We start from the raw sequence: 19996 nt of genomic DNA on the forward strand, positions 1-19996 counted from the left end.
TTTTCCCGGGGAAAACCTGCCACGCGCCTCAGTCTCTCACCCCCAAGGGGCCAGGCTGGCTGCAGAGAGAGACCTTGCTCTCCTTCGCCTTGCTCACCTGGTTAAGAGGCTTACCTTGACCTCTCTAATGTCTGGTCAACTCAGTCATGTAATGATACAACGATGTGAGCAGTCTGATTTAATCCAGAGTATCGGTTAAGCACAAAATGCCCGTGTGCTTGTGTCTGTGTGCGTGCGTGCATGTTTGCACACGTGCACTCATGTGTTTGGCTTTGGAGGCAGACATTCTAGAAAAAGAAATGGCAGCAGATAATACAATAGGACATAAATGTTGTAATAAATCAAAAAAATGTTTTTCTTATAAACCCAATACTCTTAATTCCATTCAAACCAAAAAGCACAGCTGTGGGTAGGGAGGGAGTTCACCCAGACCCCAATTTCCCCGTCCTTCTCCCTCCCGCTGACCTTCCCCCCCCTTCCCCCCGCCCTGCCACCACACCCCTGCACTGCTCACATCAAGGTGGAGACACCCTGAAACATTCACACGCAGAAAGGGACAGGACTTGGGGGTGAGTGTGAGAAATCCCGGGACACAACAGCACCCAGGCCACAGAATGCAGACAAATGGCTACTTAAGAAAATAGGGGTTCCAGAAAAGGGGCCACGTGACCCCAGAGGGAGCCCCAGACTTATTCCTGCCAAGTGACCAGACATCTATGTAGCAACCCTTTGGGGCCTGTGCCAGGAAGGTGTTCACTCAGCGGTGGGTTCTCCTTATACCCTAGCAGAATCTGAATCCAAATTCCTTCTGGGAAACCTCGTGTTGGTTTCTAAGAACCTTTTTTTTTTTTTTTTTTTTTTTGAGATTTTTATTTATTTTGGAGAGACAGCACGAGCAGGGGAGGGTCAGAGAGAGAGAGAGAGAAAAAATAAAAAACCCAAGCAGGCTCCACGCTGACAGGGCAACAGGCCCCTTTAAGAACCTTTTGAGGTAGGGGCGCCTGGGTGGGTTCAGTCGATTCAGCGGCCAACTCTGGGTTTGGGGCTCATGTCATGATCTCACAGTCTGTGAGTTCGAGTCCTGTGTTGGGCTCCGTGCCCACAGCGCTGAGCCTGCTTGGGATCCTGTCTCTCCCTCTCTCTCCGCCCCTTCCCCGTTCATGCTCGCTCACTCTCTCAACAAATAAACTTTAATATTTTTTTAAAAAGAGCCTCTTGAGGTAAATTGTGAGGTGGGGCAATGAGAGACTGTGGCATCATTGTCTGATCTTGAAGAATGGGCTTCCCAAACTCGTTCGTGTTTGCTCGGTGTGGCTTGTGTTGGCAGGACCCCTACATAGCTCCTGAGACCCCCCACACACACACACACAAAACGTACCTCAACACCCTCGGCAGAAGGGAAATTAAAATCATTTCCCTCAATTGCTGCTGCTCCTGTCCCCTCCCCTGTTCCCTGAGCCAGACTCCCAGGGTCCTGCTGTTCTCCCTCCCACTCAGCCTCACCCCATGTCTGCAGGGCTGAGAGTTCTGCCCCCTTAATGTCCCTTGTGCCGCCCCCAACTCTTCATCTCTGCCACGCTTGGATCTGACCCTAACCTTGATCGCCCTCCCAGCCAGCCTCCCCGGTCCAGTCTGGGCTCCACTATCCCTCCTCCACCTGCTAGCTCTGTCCTGCCCCGGCTTAAATGCTTCAGTAGCTCCCAGTAGCCTCTGAGATAAAGTTCAAACTCCCTGATTTAGCACAGAAGGCCTGGCTCCCCTCCAGCCACTATGTGCCAGGCTCCCTGCCTTCCAGCCACACTGAGCTGCTGTCGGGCCCTTACAGCTCACACCATTCTGCATCTCTGTGCTGCTCTAACCAGACTCCTTTTCCGGAACTCAGTTTAAGATAGGGTCTCTGGTCAAAGTCCTGGTGGGACCCAGAGTGAAGACACACGTGTCCCCAGTTACCGTCGGCGGTCCCAGTAAGCGTGGCAAAGGGGCCACACAGCACGAGAGTGAATTTCTCTATCCCCCAGTCCATCAAACAAAATCACAGAGACTTTCTTCTTTCTTTGGTATTAAGATATTTCTCATGTTTTTAAAAATCGTTTATTTTGGGGGCACCTGGGTGGCTCAGTCGGTTGAGCGTCCAACTTTGGCTCAGGTCATGATCTCACGGCTCATGAGTTCGAGCCCCGAATCAGGCTCCGCACTGACAGCTCAGAGCCTGTAGCCTGCTTCAGATTCTGTGCCTCCCTCGCTCTTTGCCCCTCCCCCATTCATGCTCTGTCTCTCTTCCTTTCAAAAATAAATATTAAAAAAATTTTTTGGGGGCGCCTGGGTGGCGCAGTCGGTTAAGCGTCCGACTTCAGCCAGGTCACGATCTCGCGGTCCGTGAGTTCGAGCCCCGCGTCAGGCTCTGGGCTGATGGCTCAGAGCCTGGAGCCTGTTTCCGATTCTGTGTCTCCCTCTCTCTCTGCCCCTCCCCCGTTCATGCTCTGTCTCTCTCTGTCCCAAAAATAAATAAAAAATGTTGAAAAAAAAAATTTTTTTTTAAAAATTTTTTTTGATAAAATCATTTAAATTCCTTTATGCAAAACCACGCATATAAGGTAGTTAAAAATGCATGCATAAACCTAGAGAGAGGGAAGAAAACTTCTCTTAAGCCCCATCTCCTCCAGGCAGCCTTCCCTGATCACTCTGACATAGCTACCTCTGAGACGCTCAGTCCTAGGTCCGCATCACACCACAGTCCTCAGATGGTCTGGCCCGACCTCCCCAAGAGTGAGAGCTTCTTGAGGGCAGGGACAATGTTTCACCTGACTTTGGTTGTCCGTTCTTCAGCACAGTCTGACAGGATCCCCAGTTTGTCCAAGGCGTACACAGATCTCATTATGAACACTTCATGGACAAGTCAGATAATGTGGAATAGGTGGCTTGGAATGAGGTCCGCAGCTGGTTTCCTGTGGGAAAAAACCTGGTTCAAGGACCCTTGATGAAAAAGAAAAGACAAACCCTTTTTGTCTGTGACTGACTGGGAGCTCATTGGGGGCAGAGGGTGGGGCACGGTGACTGCTAAAAGGGCAGGACAGATGCTGATGGGTCAGGCTTGGGAACAGCACCCATACAGCAGGAGGGGGCCCGTCGTTTGAGCTGACTCACACCCCAGCCAGGGACCCCAGGCAGGTCTGCAGGCTGCAGATTGGAGGACAGTCACCAGCCCAGAGAAGGGCCAAGGGCACAAGGGCACGTGGACGAAGTCCTGCTCTGTGCCTGGCTTCTCCACCTTCTTGAACGACTACCTCCCTCCATGCTGTTTGTTGAGAGTCAAATCCGATGGCATCCCTGGGTGTCATGGAGAGCCCTTGGGGCCACAGCAGGCAGCAACGAGGTGGCTGGAAATGCAGTAAGGGTGTTGAACTTTGATTGTGAATAGTTGTCAAAAACGTGGCATTGGCTGGGAAGGTCGGAGACCACAGCATTGGCTGAAGTCCTGACCATTCAGTCCCCGCCCCACAGATGAAGCGACTCCCCAGAGCAGGGGCCTCTCCCTTGGGCACCATCACCCGTGTTCCTTTGCAAGCGCTGTGCACCTCTACCCCCACGACGTCCTCCCCGCTCGGTGACAGTGATGCAGACGCCCAGGCAGGCCGACCCCTGTATGGCCGCAGCCGATAGCTACCAGCCATCAATAGCACAGTGTCCCCGGCACACAAAGAGCCTCACTCAGGCTCCAAGGAATGGATGTGAAAATCACCAAAGTGCCTTTCCAACCTCAGGATTACTCAGCAGCCTCTCGTGCGTCACTGGTTCCTTTTCTGATTCCATGAGGAGGCCCTTCCCAACCTCACCATGATTCCCAGACCCCCTCCTTCCCTTCCAAGCACCCCCACTCTGCTCTCTGGCCCCAGAGACCTGGCCTCCTCCTCCACAGAGACAGTAAAGGCCATCAGGCACAAAATAAGGCCCCCTTCTCTCCTCACCCCTACCTCTTCTGTATCTTTGCCCATCCTGCCCCCTCCCCTGTGTCCTGGGGGATAGAAGGGTGCTGCCCCTTGCCCGTCTGTGGTCCGTGTGATTGATCCTGGCCTCATGCGGATCATCCGCCATCCTCTGTGCTCCTCCTATGCTTCTTCCCTCCTGCCTCTGCACATGGCCCCGCCTCTGATTCCTACCAGAACATTCCTTCAGTGTCGCCCCTCTTTTCAGCCACAGCCAGACTGCTTTTATTTTATTCTATCCATTCACCTCTTGAAACTCATCCATGCAGCCAACTGTTGCCCCTCATCCCATCCCCAGTCCCTTCTCCTGCTCAGGCAGGGGAGTTCACAATTTTTACAGGAGAATCTCTTTGTATATTCTTTCTCCTTTGTTGAAAAAATGAAAAGTGATTCACTTACCATGAACGTCACTCTTTTGAAATATACAATTCCGGGGCGCCTGGGTGGCTCAATCAGTTGAGCAGCTGACTCTTGGTTTCAGCTCAGGTCGTGATCTCAAGGTTCGTGAGATGGAGCTCCAGTGTTGGGCTCTGGGCTGAGAGTGGAGCCTGCTTAGGATTCTCCCTCTCTGCCCCTCCCCTGCTCATGTTCTCTCCCTCCCTCCCTCTTTCTCCCTCTCCTTCTCTGTCTCTCTCTCTCAAAATAAATAAATAGACAAAAATAAAGTATGCAATTCAGTGGGGGTTTTTTTTAGCGTGATCACAAAGTTCTCCAACTCTCATCCTATCTTAATTCAAGAATATTTCGATCACCCCAAAAAGAAACGCCATAGCCATCTGCGGTCACTTCCCATTCCCCTCTCCCCTTAGGCTCTGACAACCACCCACCTACTTTCTATCTTAATGGATCTGTGTATTCTGGAGATTTCATATACGTGCAGCCATACAACGTTCGTCCTTTTGTGTCTGGCTTCTTTCGCTGACCATGATGTTCATCCATGTGGTAGCACGTGGCAGGACCCCAGTCCTATTTACGGACGGCCAGTATCCTCTTGTGTGGAGACACGGCCTTGTGTTCATCATTCATCAGCTGCTGGACATTTGGCTCGTTTCCACTCGGGGGCTGTTACAAATAATGCTACTGTTAACGTTCATGTATATTTTTGTGTGAACACTTGTTTTCACTTCTTTTAGGTGTATACGTAGGAATGGAATTGCTGTGTCCTATGGTAACTCCGTGTGTAAATTTTAGGGGAACAGTTATACTGTTTTCCACAGAGGTTATACCATTTTACATTCCCACCAGGTATTGTATGTTCTAGTTTGTTCACATCTTTGCTAGCACTTGTTTTTTTTTTTTTTTTTTTGGTATTTATTTATTTATTTATTTATTTATTTTTAATGTTTATTCATTTTGGAGAGACAGAGTGCAAGCAGGGGAGGGGCAAAGAGAGAGGAAGACACAGAATCCGAAGCAGGATTCCAGGTTCTGAGCTGTCCGCACACAGCCTGACACAAGGCTCGAACTCACGGACCGAGAGATCATGACCTGAGCCGAAGTCACACTTAACCGACTGAGCCACCCAGGCGCCCCATTTTTTATTAAATTTTAAATGTTTTATTATTTATTTTTGAGAGAGTGCAAGTCGGGGAGGGGCAGAGAGAGAGAGGGGGACAGATGATCTAAAGCAGGCTCCATGCTAACAGCAGAGAGCCCGATGCAGAGTTCCACCTCACAAACCGTGAGATCATGACCTCAGCCCAAGTCAAGAGCCTGCTTAACCAAGTGAACCACCCGGGCGCCCTTTTTTGTTTCTTTCTTTTTTTTTTTTTTTAAGATCTTATTTTTAAATAACCTCTACACCCAGCGTGGGGCTCGAACTCACCTGAGATCAAGGGTCTCAAGCTCCCTGGCCAGTCACCCCTTTTTTTTAAATCTTTCTGAATACAGCCATCCTAGTGAGTGTGAAATGGCATCTCATTGTGGTTTTGATTTGCATTTCCCTAGTGACAACTGAAGTCAAGCATCTTTTAATGTGCTTATAGGCCATTTGTAAATCTTCTATGAAGAACTGTCTATGTAGATCCTTTGACCATATTTTAATTGGGTCACTTGTGTTTTTATTGTTGAATTGTAAGAGTTCTGTATTCCACAAGTCCCATATCAGATTTATGATTTACAAAAATGTTCTCCCATTCTGTAGATTGCCTTTTCAGTTTTTGCTGGTGTCCTTGGAAACACAAAAGTTTTGATACAGTCCACATATACCTATCTTTTGTCGTTACTATTGTTATGCTATTGGTATCATACACAAGAAACCATTGCCACATCTAAGGTCGTGATGATTTACCCCTGCATTTTCTTTTAAGGACTTTATAGCTTTAGCTCTTATATTGAGGTTGTCGATCCATTTTGAGTTCATTTTGTATATGGTATGGATATCCAGTTCAAGCACCAATTGTAGAATAAATGATTCAAGACCCATTGAATGGTCTTGGCCCCCTTGCCAAGAATCAATTGGCCGTAGATACATGGGGTTCTCTATTTTACCAAACTGTGTATCTTGAAGTCTATGTTCTTATGCCACCAGCATACGGTCTCGATTACTGTAGCCTAGCAATAAATTTTGTCGTCAGGAACTGTGAGTTCTCCAGCTTTGTTCTTTTGTTTGTTTGTTTGTTTTAGCTATTCCAGGTTCCTTGAATTTTTCCGTATCAGTTTTAGGATCAGCTTGTCCATTTCTGCAAAAAAAAAAAAAAAAAGCAGCTTTTGGGGAAGCTTTGGTAGGGACTGATTTGAGTCTATAGACCAAGTTGGGGAATGCTGCCATTTTAACAATATGAAATCTTCCAATCCATGAACATGGATGTCTTTCCAAGTCTCCTTTGCTTTCTTTGGTTCCACTCCGCAGCTTTCAGTGTGTCCTCCCCCTGCCTGTTAAGCCCGCACCAGCCAGGCTTTGGCTCCCTTGTCTGCACTTGCTCTCTCAGCGCCTCCTCCATTGGTCACCCCTTGGCCCCGTTACTGTCACCGTTCTCCGGACACCACTCTGACCTAGGTCCTCAGTGACCCCCGAATTGACGGTCTGGTGAGCACGTACCTCCTGGATAGGTTCCCACAGATCTCTGAGGTCTTCTGCCAGTTTCGAACACTCCTTTGTTAAAATTCCTTCTCATGCCACTTTTGCAAACCACTCTCCCGTGCTGGTGCTAGGTCTCTCTGCCTCCTTCGCTGACCCGCCTCCTCCCCTTCCTCCTGCCCCTCCCTCCCCTCCCTCCCCTTTCCTCGGTCCCTTAAATGTTGGAGCTGTGTCCTGGGTATTCTTCTCTTCCATATGAATGAGTTCATCTTGGGCAGACTCATTGGCTTCCAAGGCCTCAGCCTCCCTCTTTACCTCAGAGCCTCCCAGACCTTCTCCTCCAGCCCCATCATTTTGGAACCTTCGGTGCTGTATCCAGGGACCCTGAGACCACCACTCCCTGGTCCCTCTTCTCTCTCATGCTCCTGAGGCTGGCTAGTGGTAACACCCGCACACAGGCACAAACCTAGGGGCCCCCATGCTTGACTCCTCTCCCTTGTCTTCACTCCCAAATCTCATCCACTGCCACATCTTACGGCTTTTGCCCCCTAAATATCTATTTTTAATGTTTATTTATTTGGGGGTGAGGTGTGGGGATGGGGCAGAGAGAGAGGGAGACAGAATCGGAAGCAGGGAGACAGAATCGGAAGCAGGCTCCAGGCTCTGAGCTGTCAGCACAGAGCCCAAAGCGGGGGGCTCAAACTCAGGAGCCTTGAGATCATGAACTGAGCGGAAGTCCAATGCTCAACCGACTGAGCCACCCAGGCGCCCGGCCCCCTAAAGGCAGGTCCAAGGTGGCACAGGGCAGGCTGTGCGCAGCCGAAGCAGGGTGGGAGTGCAGCAGTCCAGCCTACAGCGTCAGGAGCGCAATGACCGCAGGCAGGTTGCAGGCTCAGAGAAGGGGCCGGTAGGTGGGCACACACTGAGGTCAGCGGGGAGGCGGAGGGAGTTCCAGAGCCGCACAACGGTGGAAACCCCCCCCCCCCCCAGTGTGGGTTCAGGAACAGTCTCAGGCAGTGTGGCTGGGAGGGCGCAGGAGCACCGAGAGCGAGAGCGGGGTGCCATGGTCCGAGACAACTTTGCGGTTCATCCTCGTGCCTGTGTGACCTCAGGTGCGGCATTTAATACCAAAGCCTCGGTTTCCTTGTCCAGCACGTGGCTTGTGGTGGCATCACGTCCTATCTGGCTCGTGAAAGTCCTCTGTAAATGGTAAAGTGCTGGGAGAGTGTAAGACCACTCAGGGCCAGAGAGGGAAACAGGTAGCTCATTGTGAAGGCCGCAAATACCAAGTGAAAGCGCTCAGGCTTTACTTCAGCTACGGAGAGGATATTAGGCGCGACCTTTTAAGATTCCAAATGACGGAATGTATGGGGCGGGGCTGTGTGGCTTTCCCAACATTGATGAGAGGGCCCAGTTGGCAAACCATTAGGCTGCCCATCCTCCAACAGAACCTCCCAACAGGTCCGTTCAGGACCAGCACTGGGCATCCGGGTCCTGTGGTAGGAGTGGGTTCTTCACCCCACCACCACGTTTGGGGGTCGGGGGAGGCTCGCACTGGGCTGCAGGAGGGCCAGACCCTGTCGAGGGCTCGGACCTAAGGGGATTTGGGGGCGCGAGGAAGGCCCGAGAGAGTCCAGCGCAGGGATGACCCAGGCAGGCTTCACGGAGCAAGCGGCCTTGAGCCCCCTAAGCGCTCCCGAGGCTAGGCGGCGGCGGCGGACGAGCAGCCCACGGAGCGGAGGGGCCGTTCCAGCGAGGCTTGGCAGGCAGGGGTGTGGCCCGAAGCCGGGAGCCGGGCCGCCCCGGGGGTGGGGGTGGGGGTGGGGGTGGGGGGCCGCGCGCGGGTGGAGCTCCGGGGACGCCACGCCCCGAACCCCGCCCGGCCGGGCGCTCTCCTCGAGCGGCTCCCGGGGTCCCCGCCGCCTGCGATTTCGGCGCGTCAGCAGAGCGGAAACGGGAGCGGCGCCAGCCCCGGATCGGCGGGGACGCGGCCTGGCAGCGCGGCCGGCGGCTCCGCAGGTTCTGTTCCGCCCGCGTTTGTGTTGGCAGCTGCCCGCGGCGCGCGGCCGGGCGCGATGAAAGGGCCTTCTGTGTGCGCCGAGTGGCCCCGCTCGCCTTTCATTCTTAATATAATCTTCACTTCATTTTCAGCCGAGCAGAGGTTCTCTTGGAATGTTTCCCCTTCTTCCAAAAATACATTCGCGTGCGCGCGCGCGCGCGCGCGCGCGCGCGCGCGCGTGTGTGTGTGTGTGTGTGTGTGTGTGTGTGTGTGTGTTTGCAAAAGTTCCTTCACGGTGAAGGTCGGGATGGTCCTGGGGAAGGGAAGTGCGAAACCCGAGGCAGGTTCAGAGCAAGACAGAAATGCCTTTCTTCCTGCGCAGGGGCCTCCCCGGGGGTCGCCGCCTCCGTTGGGGTGTCCGCCCTCGAGGCCCCGGGGTCTGGGGGAGAAGGATGGGGATTCTTCTCTAACCACGGCCCACAGCCTGACCCCAGGATGAATGGGCTGTTTGGAGAGGAGGTCAGTGAGGAGGGAGTGAGGTGCCTTCTCACGGGGTCCCTGCCCAGGGCTGGTCAAAGAGCACTGCCATCAGGTGGGGCCAGCCCCGGACTGTCCTTACAGAAACGAACAGAAAAGGAGAGGAGACCTCTGTGTCCCGAGTTCTGCTGAAGGAGACAGTATTCGCTACCGATGCCCGCTGCCCGCTGTGTGGGCTTGAAACAGCCTGCAGCGGTGCCTGGGAAGTGTCACCGGTCAGCCACCATTCACCTGGCGGTGCAGAGCGGCATTACACCTGAGAAAAATTTCAAGATTCTACCGAAGACAGACAGCGGTCACCCAGGCCAGGACTTTTCCCTACGTGGTTCCAGGCCCTGGGCGCTAGGCAGGATTATCCTAACTTCTTGTTCGGGAAAAGGACGGCTCAGAGAAGCTAAGTAACTTACCCCCAGTCCCAGAGCATGAGGGTGCCAGGACTGGAAATGTGGAAGCAGGTGGCAGAAAGCCTGACTTCTGCCTTGGGCATCACTGGTTTCCAAGCTGTGTTCTGCCAAGATTCTACCTGCTTGGAGGGCTCTGAAAACGTACAATTCTGATTCTTGTTTAAAAAAAAAAATTAGTTCGTTTTTAGATTGGGACTTCTGTTTTGAGCAATAGAGTGGATTATATAACCTGAAAACCATCCGGCTCTGAACACCTAGAAAAGTCAGGCTGAAACCAAAACAGTCAAACAAAAGAAAACTACCAACAGCATCCTTTCCAATCCAAGAAGTGAAGAAACAAACCACATCCTTTTAAGTCCAAGAAGTGAAGAAACAAAAGGAAATTCTCCAACCCGAAATGAAGTTGGCCACAACTGCCCTCGCCGGGGGACCAGGGAGTGGTGAGGGCACAGGCAGAAAGTGGGGACCGGTTGTCATCCAGGGAAGGTGAGGCCTTGGACCAACCGAAGTGGGGGTTGAAGCAGAGACCCCAACTAGAGCCGAAGCTGTGGGGGGTGATAGCCTCAGTGCAAGCATGTGCTGGGGAAGAAGGAAAGACCTTTAGGCACAGAGGACAAGAAAGAAATTTGCGGGGCGCCTGGGTGGCGCAGTCGGTTAAGCATCCAACTTCAGCCAGGTCACTATCTCGCGGTCCATGAGTTCGAGCCCCGCATCAGGCTCTGGGCTGATGGCTCAGAGCCTGGAGCCTGTTTCCGATTCTGTGTCTCCCTCTCTCTCTGCCCCCCCCCCCCCCCCGTTCATGCTCTGTCTCTCTCTGTCCCAAAAATAAATAAACGTTGAAAAAAAAAATTAAAAAAAAAAAAAAAAAGGAAATTTGCCTTTCCAACCTGGCTGGTAGAATTTTTTAAAATCCCTCGTGATAGTTTGTTACCATGAGCCAGTGCTTATACAAGTTTAGATTCACATTGACTCTACCCTGAAAAACCTAAAACTGAGAGATTAACATATCTGTTGGTCCCAGGTTTAATTAGAGACAGACTCCAAACTTGCTTTAAAGGAACAGGACGATGGGGCGCCTGGGTGGTTCAGTCGGTTAAGCGTCCAGTCTCGGCTCAGGTCGTGATCTCATGGTTTGGGAGTTCAAGCCCCATGTCAGGCTCTGTGCTGACAGCTAGAAGCCTGGAGCCTATTTCAGGTTCTGTGTCTCCCTCTGTCCCTCCCCCACTCGCACTCTCTCTCTTTCTCTCAAAAATAAATAAAAACATTTTTAAAAATTTTTTAATAAAAATTAAAATTTTAAAAAGAAGGAAAATAATACCAGAAGGAAACCTGGAACATCGGGCTTGACAAAAAAGCAATAGAAATGATAGATGTCTGAGCAAATACAACAGACTATTCTAAGTTTCAAAAACTATGTCTGACAGTTGAAAGGAAAAAGCTATAACATTGTTTGGTGGGATTTTCAGCGTAGGTCCACGTAGGATATGACCACCACAATGTAAAGGGGAAGAGGAAAGGAACCTATATTATGGTAAGGTTTCTATATTCTATGTGAAGTAGTAAAACATTGATTCTAAATAGACTGGAAAAGTTAAGTCTGTATGCTCCCTAGAGACACCACTAAAAAACTATACAAAAAGATACAGTCAGAAACACAATAGATAAAACAAGATAGTAACAAGCATGCAAACAACCCAAAAGACAGGAAAGGGGAAATAGAGAAACATACAAGGGAAAAACGGAAAATTGATAAAATGGTACATCTACATCCACACAGGTAGATAATAATCCTAAATGTAGATAGACACACCAACTAAAAGAAAGAGATTGTCAGAAAGGATGGAAGGAGAAACAAAACAAGACCTAACAATATGCTGCCTACGAGAAACTTACTTCAAATGTAATGATACACATAGGCTGAAAGTAGAGGAATGGAAAAAGAAAACATTCAAAAGAAAGCTGCAGTGGCTATATTAAGATCAGGCTAAGTAGACTTCTGAGCAAAGAAATTTACAAGGGACAAGTTCAATTTACCAAGGACACCTAGCAATCTTAAACGTGTACGCACCCAAAAACAGAGCTTTGGAATACATGGAACAAAGGCTGGCAGAAATGAAAGGAGAAATAGACAAATTCGCAATTACAGAGACTATAGCACTTTTCTCTCAGCTGAGTGGTAATAGTCCTGGAAGACAGAAAACTAGAAAGGCCATTGAAGAAAGAACAAGACCATCAGTCAACTGGATCTAACATTTATAAAACACTCTATACAACAGCATCAGAATACACCTTCTTTTCAAGTGCCCATGGAACATTCACCAGGATAGCCTGTATTCAGTGTCCTAAAACTAACCTTTACAAAGTTAAAGAAGTGAAACTATACAAAGTGTGACTATAGTGCCCTGAAACTAGGCATCCTCAACAATAACACAAAAAAATATTCAAACACCTGAAAATGAGACAACATACTTCTAAATAATCCATGAGACTGAATACCCTTTATTCTTTGTACGAGGCCCGTATTACCCTGATATCAAAGCCAGACAAAAACATACAACAACAGAAAACTGGAAACCAATAGCCTTTATGAATATAGGTGAGGAAAAAAAAATCTCAACAAAATACCAGCAAACTGAACTCAACGGCATATAAAAAAGATTATATACCATGACCAAGTGGGATTTATCCCAGAAATACAACAGTAGTTCAACAAACAGAAATCAGTCAAAATTAACTCAAACTGTATCAAAATGTAAGAGCTAAAATGATAAAATTCCTATAAGAAAACATAGTAAATCTTCATGACCTTGAATTTGGCAATGGTTTTTTAGAAATGACATTAAAAGCGGGGCGCCTGGGTGGCTCAGTTGGTTAAGCTTCCGACTTCGGCTCAGGTCATGATCCCTCAGTTCATGGGTTCGAGCCATATGTGAGGCTCTGTGCTGACAGGTCAGAGCCTGGAGCCTGTTTCAGATTCTGTGTCTCCCTCTCTCTCTGATCCTCCCCCGTTCATGCTCTGTCTCTCTCTGTCTCAAAAATAAATAAATGTTAAAATTAAAAAAAAAAAAAAAATACAGGGGCGCCTGGGTGGCTCAGTCGGTTGAGCGTCCGACTTCGGCTCAGGTCACAATCTCGCGGTCCGTGAGTTCGAGCCCCGCGTCGGGCTCTGGGCTGATGGCTCAGAGCCTGGAGCCTGCTTCAGATTCTGTGTCTCCCTCTCTCTCTGCCCCTCCCCCGTTCATGCTTTGTCTCTGTCTCAAAAATAAATAAACGTTAAAAAAAAAAAAGAAATGAATTTCACTTTAAAAAAAATACATTAAAAGCATGAGCAACAGAAGAAAAAATAGATAAATTGGACTTTGTCAAACTCAAAAAAAAAAATTATGCTTCAAAGGATACTACCAAGAAAGTGAAAAGATAACAAAACAGAAAATATTTGTAAATTATATCTCTGATAAAGAACTAGTATCCAGAATATATAAAGAACTCTAAAAACCCAACAATAACAAGACCAACAACCCAATTTAAAAATGGGTAAAAGACCCAAATCACATTTCTCCAAAAAGAGATATACAGATGGCCAATAAGCACATGAAAAGGTGCCCAATATCATTAGGCATTAGGGAAATACAAATCAAAACCCAGTGAGAAACCACTTCGTACCTACTGGAATGGCTATATTTTTTTTTAAAAAAGGAAAAAAACGTTTGCAAGGATGTGAAGAAATATGGACAACACATTCATGGTTGGTGGGAATAGAAAATGGACAGCCTCCGTGGCAACAGTTAACCATATTGTTACCATAGGACCCAGCGATTCCACCAAGAGAACTGAAAACATATGTTCACACAAAAATATATGCATGAATATTCATAGCAACAGTGTTCACAGCAGCCAAAAGTTGGAGGTAAAACTGAGGCCTGAAGAAATCAAAAGTCCAAACCGACCTCTAATTAAATAGATGGAACTGGTAGTTTGACATCTTCAAAAATGAAATACTCAGACGCCTGGGTGGCTCAGTCAGTTAAGCGTCCGACTTTAGCTCAGGTCATGATCTCACAGTTTGTAGGTCTGAGACTTGCGTGGGGCTCTGTGCTGACAGCTCCGAGCCTGGAGCCTGCTTTGGACACTGTGTCCCCCTCTCTCTCTGCCCCTCCCCCCCTCATACTCTCTCTCAAAAATAAACATTAAAAAAAATTTTTTAAAAAGATTCTCTTCCTCTCCCTCTGCTCCTCCCTTGCTATAAATACGTACGTACATACATACATACATACATACATACAAACACTAGGTTTAGGTGGCTTTTTAGGTGAGTTTTTCCAGATATTCAAGGAACATAAAATATAAATCATGAACAAAATATTCCAAGGAAGAAAAAAGGAGAGAATGTTTTACTGACTCATTTTATAAGGCTGATAACAGTATCAACCCAAACACCCAACAAAAACAGTAGGAAAAAAAGGAAATTATAAATCATTCTCTTCTAATAGCAATGAATATGTCACAAATGCAAAAATTCTGAGTAAACTTAGCAAATTAAATGTAGCAGTAAAAAAATTAGGACATTATGACCAACTTGCAAATTATACCAGGTATACAAATAATGTTCAGTATTATTAGGAAATATATTAATGCAATTCACTGTATTACCAGTTAAAGGGAAAAGAAGCCATGGGGTGCCTGGGTGGCTCAGTCGGTCAAGCGTCCGACTTCCGACTTCCGCTCAGGTCATGATCTGGCGGTTTGTGAGTTTGAGCCCCAAGTCAGGCTCTGTGCTGACTGCTCGGAGCCTGGAGCCTGCTTCAGATTCTGTGTCTGCCCCTCTCCCTCCCCCTCCCCGGCTCACCCTCTGTGTCTCTCTGTCTCTCAAATAATAAATAAATGTTAAAAAAAAAAGAAAAGAAAAGAAAAGCCAGATGATCTTCTCAATAAATGCAGAGAAAACAATTGAAAAAATAGCATTCGTTTATGTTAAAAACAAAAACTCTAAGTAAACTACAAACACAAGGGCATTTCCTTAATCTGAGACTGCTGTGCACACACCCCTACATGTTCTTCCCTCCTTTTTTGCCAATAGCATTTTTAGCTGGGCATCTGCACCACCAGCAGAAGGGTTAACCTTCCCAGCTTCCCTTGCTGTGGACTCTGTTGCAGTGGGGTCTAAGGGCTGATTTCTGGGAGCCTTACTTACCAGACAGCTACTGTGCACCCTTCGCCTCTGTTTCATCTTTTCCTTCATCCTGGGTAGAACTCAGAGGCCACCTTGGACCATGAGGACCAGAAAGACTGTGGAGCAGTGAGCAGAAAGTAGCTCGAGTCTCTGAGGGCTTCTTGTAAACGAGATGTCATACCAGCCTCTGGTTGCCGACATCTGAACTGTTTTATCAAAGAGAGGTAAGTGTGGCGCCTGGAGGGCTCAGTCGGTTAAGCATCTGACGCTGGATTTCGGCTCGGGTTGTGATCTCATGGTTCATGGCTTCAAGCCCCGCGTCGGGCTCTGTGCTGACAGCACGGAGCCTGCTTGGGATTCTGTCTCCCTCTCTCTCTGCCCCACCCCCATCCACTCCCTATTTCTCCCTCAAAATAAATAAATAAACTTAAAAAAAAAAGAGAGAGAAATAATTTTATCTTAAGTCACCGTTATTTGGGAATTTTCTGTTACAGCTGAAATTAATCTTAAATGGGCAATACTGATAAAGGATGTCTACCAAAAGCCTAAATGAGAGGTGCCTGCCTGGCTCATTCAGAGGAGCAGGTGACACTTTTCTCCGGGTTGTGAGTTTGAGCCCCATGCTGGCTGTAGAGATTACTTAAAAATAAAATCTTAGGGGCGCCTGGGTGGCGCAGTCGGTTAAGCATCCGACTTCAGCCAGGTCACGATCTCGCGGTCCGTGAGTTCCAGCCCCGCGTCAGGCTCTGGGCTGATGGCTCAGAGCCTGGAGCCTGTTTCCGATTCTGTGTCTCCCTCTCTCTCTGCTCCTCCCCCGTTCATGCTCTGTCTCTCTCTGTCCCAAAAATAAATAAACGTTGAAAAAAAAATTTTTTAATAAAATCTTAAACAAAAACACACACAAAAAAAATGGGTGTCTGGGTGGCTCTGACACCAGTTGGGCATCTGACACTTGATTCGGGCTCAGGTCAAGATCTCACAGCTGGGGGGCTCCAGTCTGGAGTCCAGCTCTGTGCTCACAGTGTGGAGCCTGCTTGGAATTCTCTCTCTCCCTCTCTCTCTCTGCCCTTCTCCCCCTTGTGCACGCACGCTCGTGCTCTCTCTCAAAATAAACTTAGACACACACACACACACGCACGCACACACACAAGCCTCAATCAGTTGTCATACTTAATAGTGGAATATTAGAAACGCTCCCTTAAAATCAGCAATTCTGTTTCAATTCAGGATTGTCCTGAAATTCCTGGTCAATACAGTAAGATCAGGAAATAAACACGACACTCTTCAAAGTGAAGGGGAGTCGCATGGTTTTCCCCACCTTATCACCCAACAATTCCAGTTCCATTAAGTATCCAGACTCTTGCACATATTCATAAGGAGACATGTGCAGGAATGTTCATGACATCATTGCTTTCGGTGAAACTGTGGGGTCAGCCTAAGCACCCATCAGTAAGTCAGTGGTCAAAGAAATCAAATTATTTTCCCCATGTAATCAAATTTCATGTAACAGCCAAAATAACAACCAAAGCTACATGTACCATGTGGATAGATGCAAGATACGCTGTTGATTTTCTAGGCTGTATCTTTCTCTGTTGGAAATATGTACTGCAATTTTTACAGATGAAATTTCACGGCGTCTGTTTTGCCTTAAAATAAGTCAGAAGAGGGGCTTCTGGGTGGCTCAGCCAGTTAAGCAGCTGACTCTTGATTTTAGCTCAGGCCACTGTCTCACTCTTCATGAGTTTGAACCCTGAGTCAGGCTCTGTGCTGACAGCACATAGCCTGCTTGGGATTCTCTCTCTCTCTCTGCCCCAGCCCCACTAGTGCTCGCTTGCTTTCTCTCGCTCTCTCTCAAAATAAAAAAGAAATAAACTTTAAAAAAAAATGATTTAAAATAAGTCAGAAGAGTGAGAGGAAGTAGGTAGGGGGGTTAACAAAGCACATGTAGCCATAACTGATTGTTGCTGAAGTTGGTATATGGATACACAGGGGTTCATTATATTATTCTCTGCTTTTGTGTACATTAGGGAAAATAGTGTGAAAAGAACGCATTAAGAACAACATACTCAAAATGACAGTATTTTTACATAGTTTAACTTTTTTTTTTTTTTTTTTTGAGAGAGAGAGAGAGAGAGAGAGTGAGCGGGAAAGGGGCAGAGGGAGAGAGAGGGAATCCCAAGCAGGCTTCCCCCTGAGCTCGGAACCCCACACGGGGCTCAATCCCACGACCCTGGGATCATGACCTGAGCTGAAACCAAGAGTTGGATGCCCAATTAACTGAGCCAGCCAGGCGCCCCTGCGTAGTTTAAAAGCGCGCAAAACATCACTGTATATTGTGCAGTGATTACATATATAAGGTTTTAATGTATATATTCTTATATATGGTTTTAAAATACATATACGGTTTTTAAAAACATTCATAAGAGTGATAAACACTAAATCCAGGAAGATAGAGGAATTAGGATGGGGAAGAGTTGCGTGGGAAACTTCAACTGGTTTTGTGATTTTTTTTTTTTAATTTTTTTTCAACGTTTATTTATTTTTTGGGACAGAGAGAGACAGAGCATGAATGGGGGAGGGGCAGAGAGAGAGGGAGACACAGAATCGGAAACAGGCTCCAGGCTCTGAGCCATCAGCCCAGAGCCTGACGCGGGGCTTGAACTCACGGACCGTGAGATCGTGACCTGGCTGAAGTCGGACGCTTAACCGACTGCGCCACCCAGGCGCCCCTGGTTTTGTGATATTTAAATATTTTTGTTAATATTTATTTATTTTTGAGAGAGAGAGAGAGAGAGGGCTCAAGAGGGGAAGGGCCAGAGAGAGAGGGAGACGCAGAATCTGAAGCGGTTTTGTGATATTTTATTTCTTAAAAGAAAATCTGAAGCAAATAATGCAAAATGTGCAGATTTGACAAAGCTGGATTGTATTAGCTGTTGGTTATATAATTTCTGAACTTTTTTTCCTGAATGCTTGACACATTTACTTTTAAAAACATTTTTAGCTGTTTACAGAAGAACAACATGCCTACTCAAATGACTTTTAAAGTTCATTTATTTTCAGAGAGAAAGAGAGAGCACAAGCAGGGGAGGGACAGAGAGAGACGGAGAGAGAGAATCCCAAACAGGCTCCGCACTGTCAGTGCAGAGCCCGACATGGGGCTTGAACCCACAAACCACAAGATCATGACCTGAGCCGAAATCAAGAGTCAGGCGCTTAACGGACTAAGCCACCCACGCACCCTTCAAATGAATTTTAAACCAAATGCTTACACATTTGCAATCACCAAAGCAAAATTTATGACTAAACTGAACTTAATAAATGATTGCTATTGTTAAAAAGTAAATGGGGCGCCTGGGTGGCTCAGTTGGTTAAGCGTCCAACTTCGGCTCAGGTCATGATCTCACGGTTCATGGGTTTGAGCCCCACATCAGGCTCTGTGCTGACAGCTCAGAGCCTGGAGCCTCCTTCCGATTCCGTGTCTTCTCTTTGCCCCTCCCCCGCTCGTGCTCTGTCTCTGTCTCTCTGTCTCTGTCTCTCAAAAATAAAATAAATGTTAAAAAAATTAAAAAGTAAATGAATTTGACACTATAATTATACTAATAAAATATCATTTCTATCTGTTCTGTATACTGAGAATCTCACACAAAAAAAAAAAAACTTTAAAAATATTAGGAATTGCATCATAAAACAACTTTGTCCAGATAGAGTTCACAAAACATACGATTTAAAGTGTACAATTCAGCATTTTTTAGTACATTAACAGATAATGTACGATCATCACCACGGTCAACTTTAGAACTTTTCAACACCTCCAAAACAATTATAACCGTGTAACCTCTCCCATCTCTCCCAGACTTATGCCAAAACTAGTCTACTTGGTGTTTTCTAAAGATGTATCTATATTGAACATTTCATATAAATAGTATCATATAATATGTGGCCTTCTGTGACTGGATTCTTTCATTTACCAAAATGTTTTCAATGTCCATCCATGTTATAGCATATATGAGTACTTCTTGCCTTTTTATCTCCTTGGCTTTTTTAAAAAAAATTTAATGTTTATTTATTATTGAGAGACAGAGCGCGTGAGCAGGGAAGGGGCAGAGAAAGAAGGAGACAGGATCTGAAGCAGGCTCCAGGCTCGAAGCTGTCAGCACAGAGCCTGATGCGGGGCTCGAACTCACAAACCATGAGATTGTGACCTGAGCCAAAATGGGACACTTAACTGACTGAGCCACCCAGGCACCCCATCCTTTTTATCTCCTTGTATGGAACCACTAAATATTGTTTATCCACTCATCAGTTGATGAACATTTGGTTTGTTTCCATCTTTTGGCTACTATAAATAATTCTGCTATAAATATTCATATACAAGTAGTTCTGTGGATGTATGTTTTCATTTGTCTTGGATGTATATCTAGTGGTAGAATTGCCAAATCATATGGTAACTGAATGTTAAACTGTTTAAAGAATTGCCAGGTGGTTTTCTCAAAGCAACTGTATCATTTTATATTCCCACCACCTGTGCATGAAGGTTCTGATTTCTCCACATCCTCACCAACACTTGTTATTATCTGACTGTTTGATTATAGTCATCCTAAGGGTGTGAAGTGGCATCTTGTGGATTTCATTTGCACTTCCCTAATGCCTAATGATGTTGGACATCTTTTCATGTGCTTTTTGGCCATTTGTATATCTTCTTGAGAGAACTGTTTATTCAGATCCTTTGTTCATTTGTAAATTGGGTTGTTTGTCTTTTTATTGTTGAGTTGCAACTGTTCTTTATACACTATAGATACAACTCCCTTTTCAGATACATGATTTGCAAAAATTTCTAACATTCTGTTAGTTTCCTTTCACTTCCTTGATAGTGACTTCTGAAGC

General features: G+C 46.8%; 1 protein-coding gene across 1 annotated transcript in view; it reads left to right on the top strand.

The window, feature by feature from the left end:
- Positions 1-19996, top strand: part of FKBP6 (FKBP prolyl isomerase family member 6 (inactive)) — a 71287-nt gene that overhangs the window by 32546 nt on the left and 18745 nt on the right. The window lies entirely within an intron of this gene.

This window comes from Puma concolor, chromosome E3, assembly GCF_028749965.1.
Source record: "Puma concolor isolate L17-30 chromosome E3, mPumCon1.1.hap2, whole genome shotgun sequence".
NCBI lineage: Eukaryota > Metazoa > Chordata > Mammalia > Carnivora > Felidae > Puma > Puma concolor.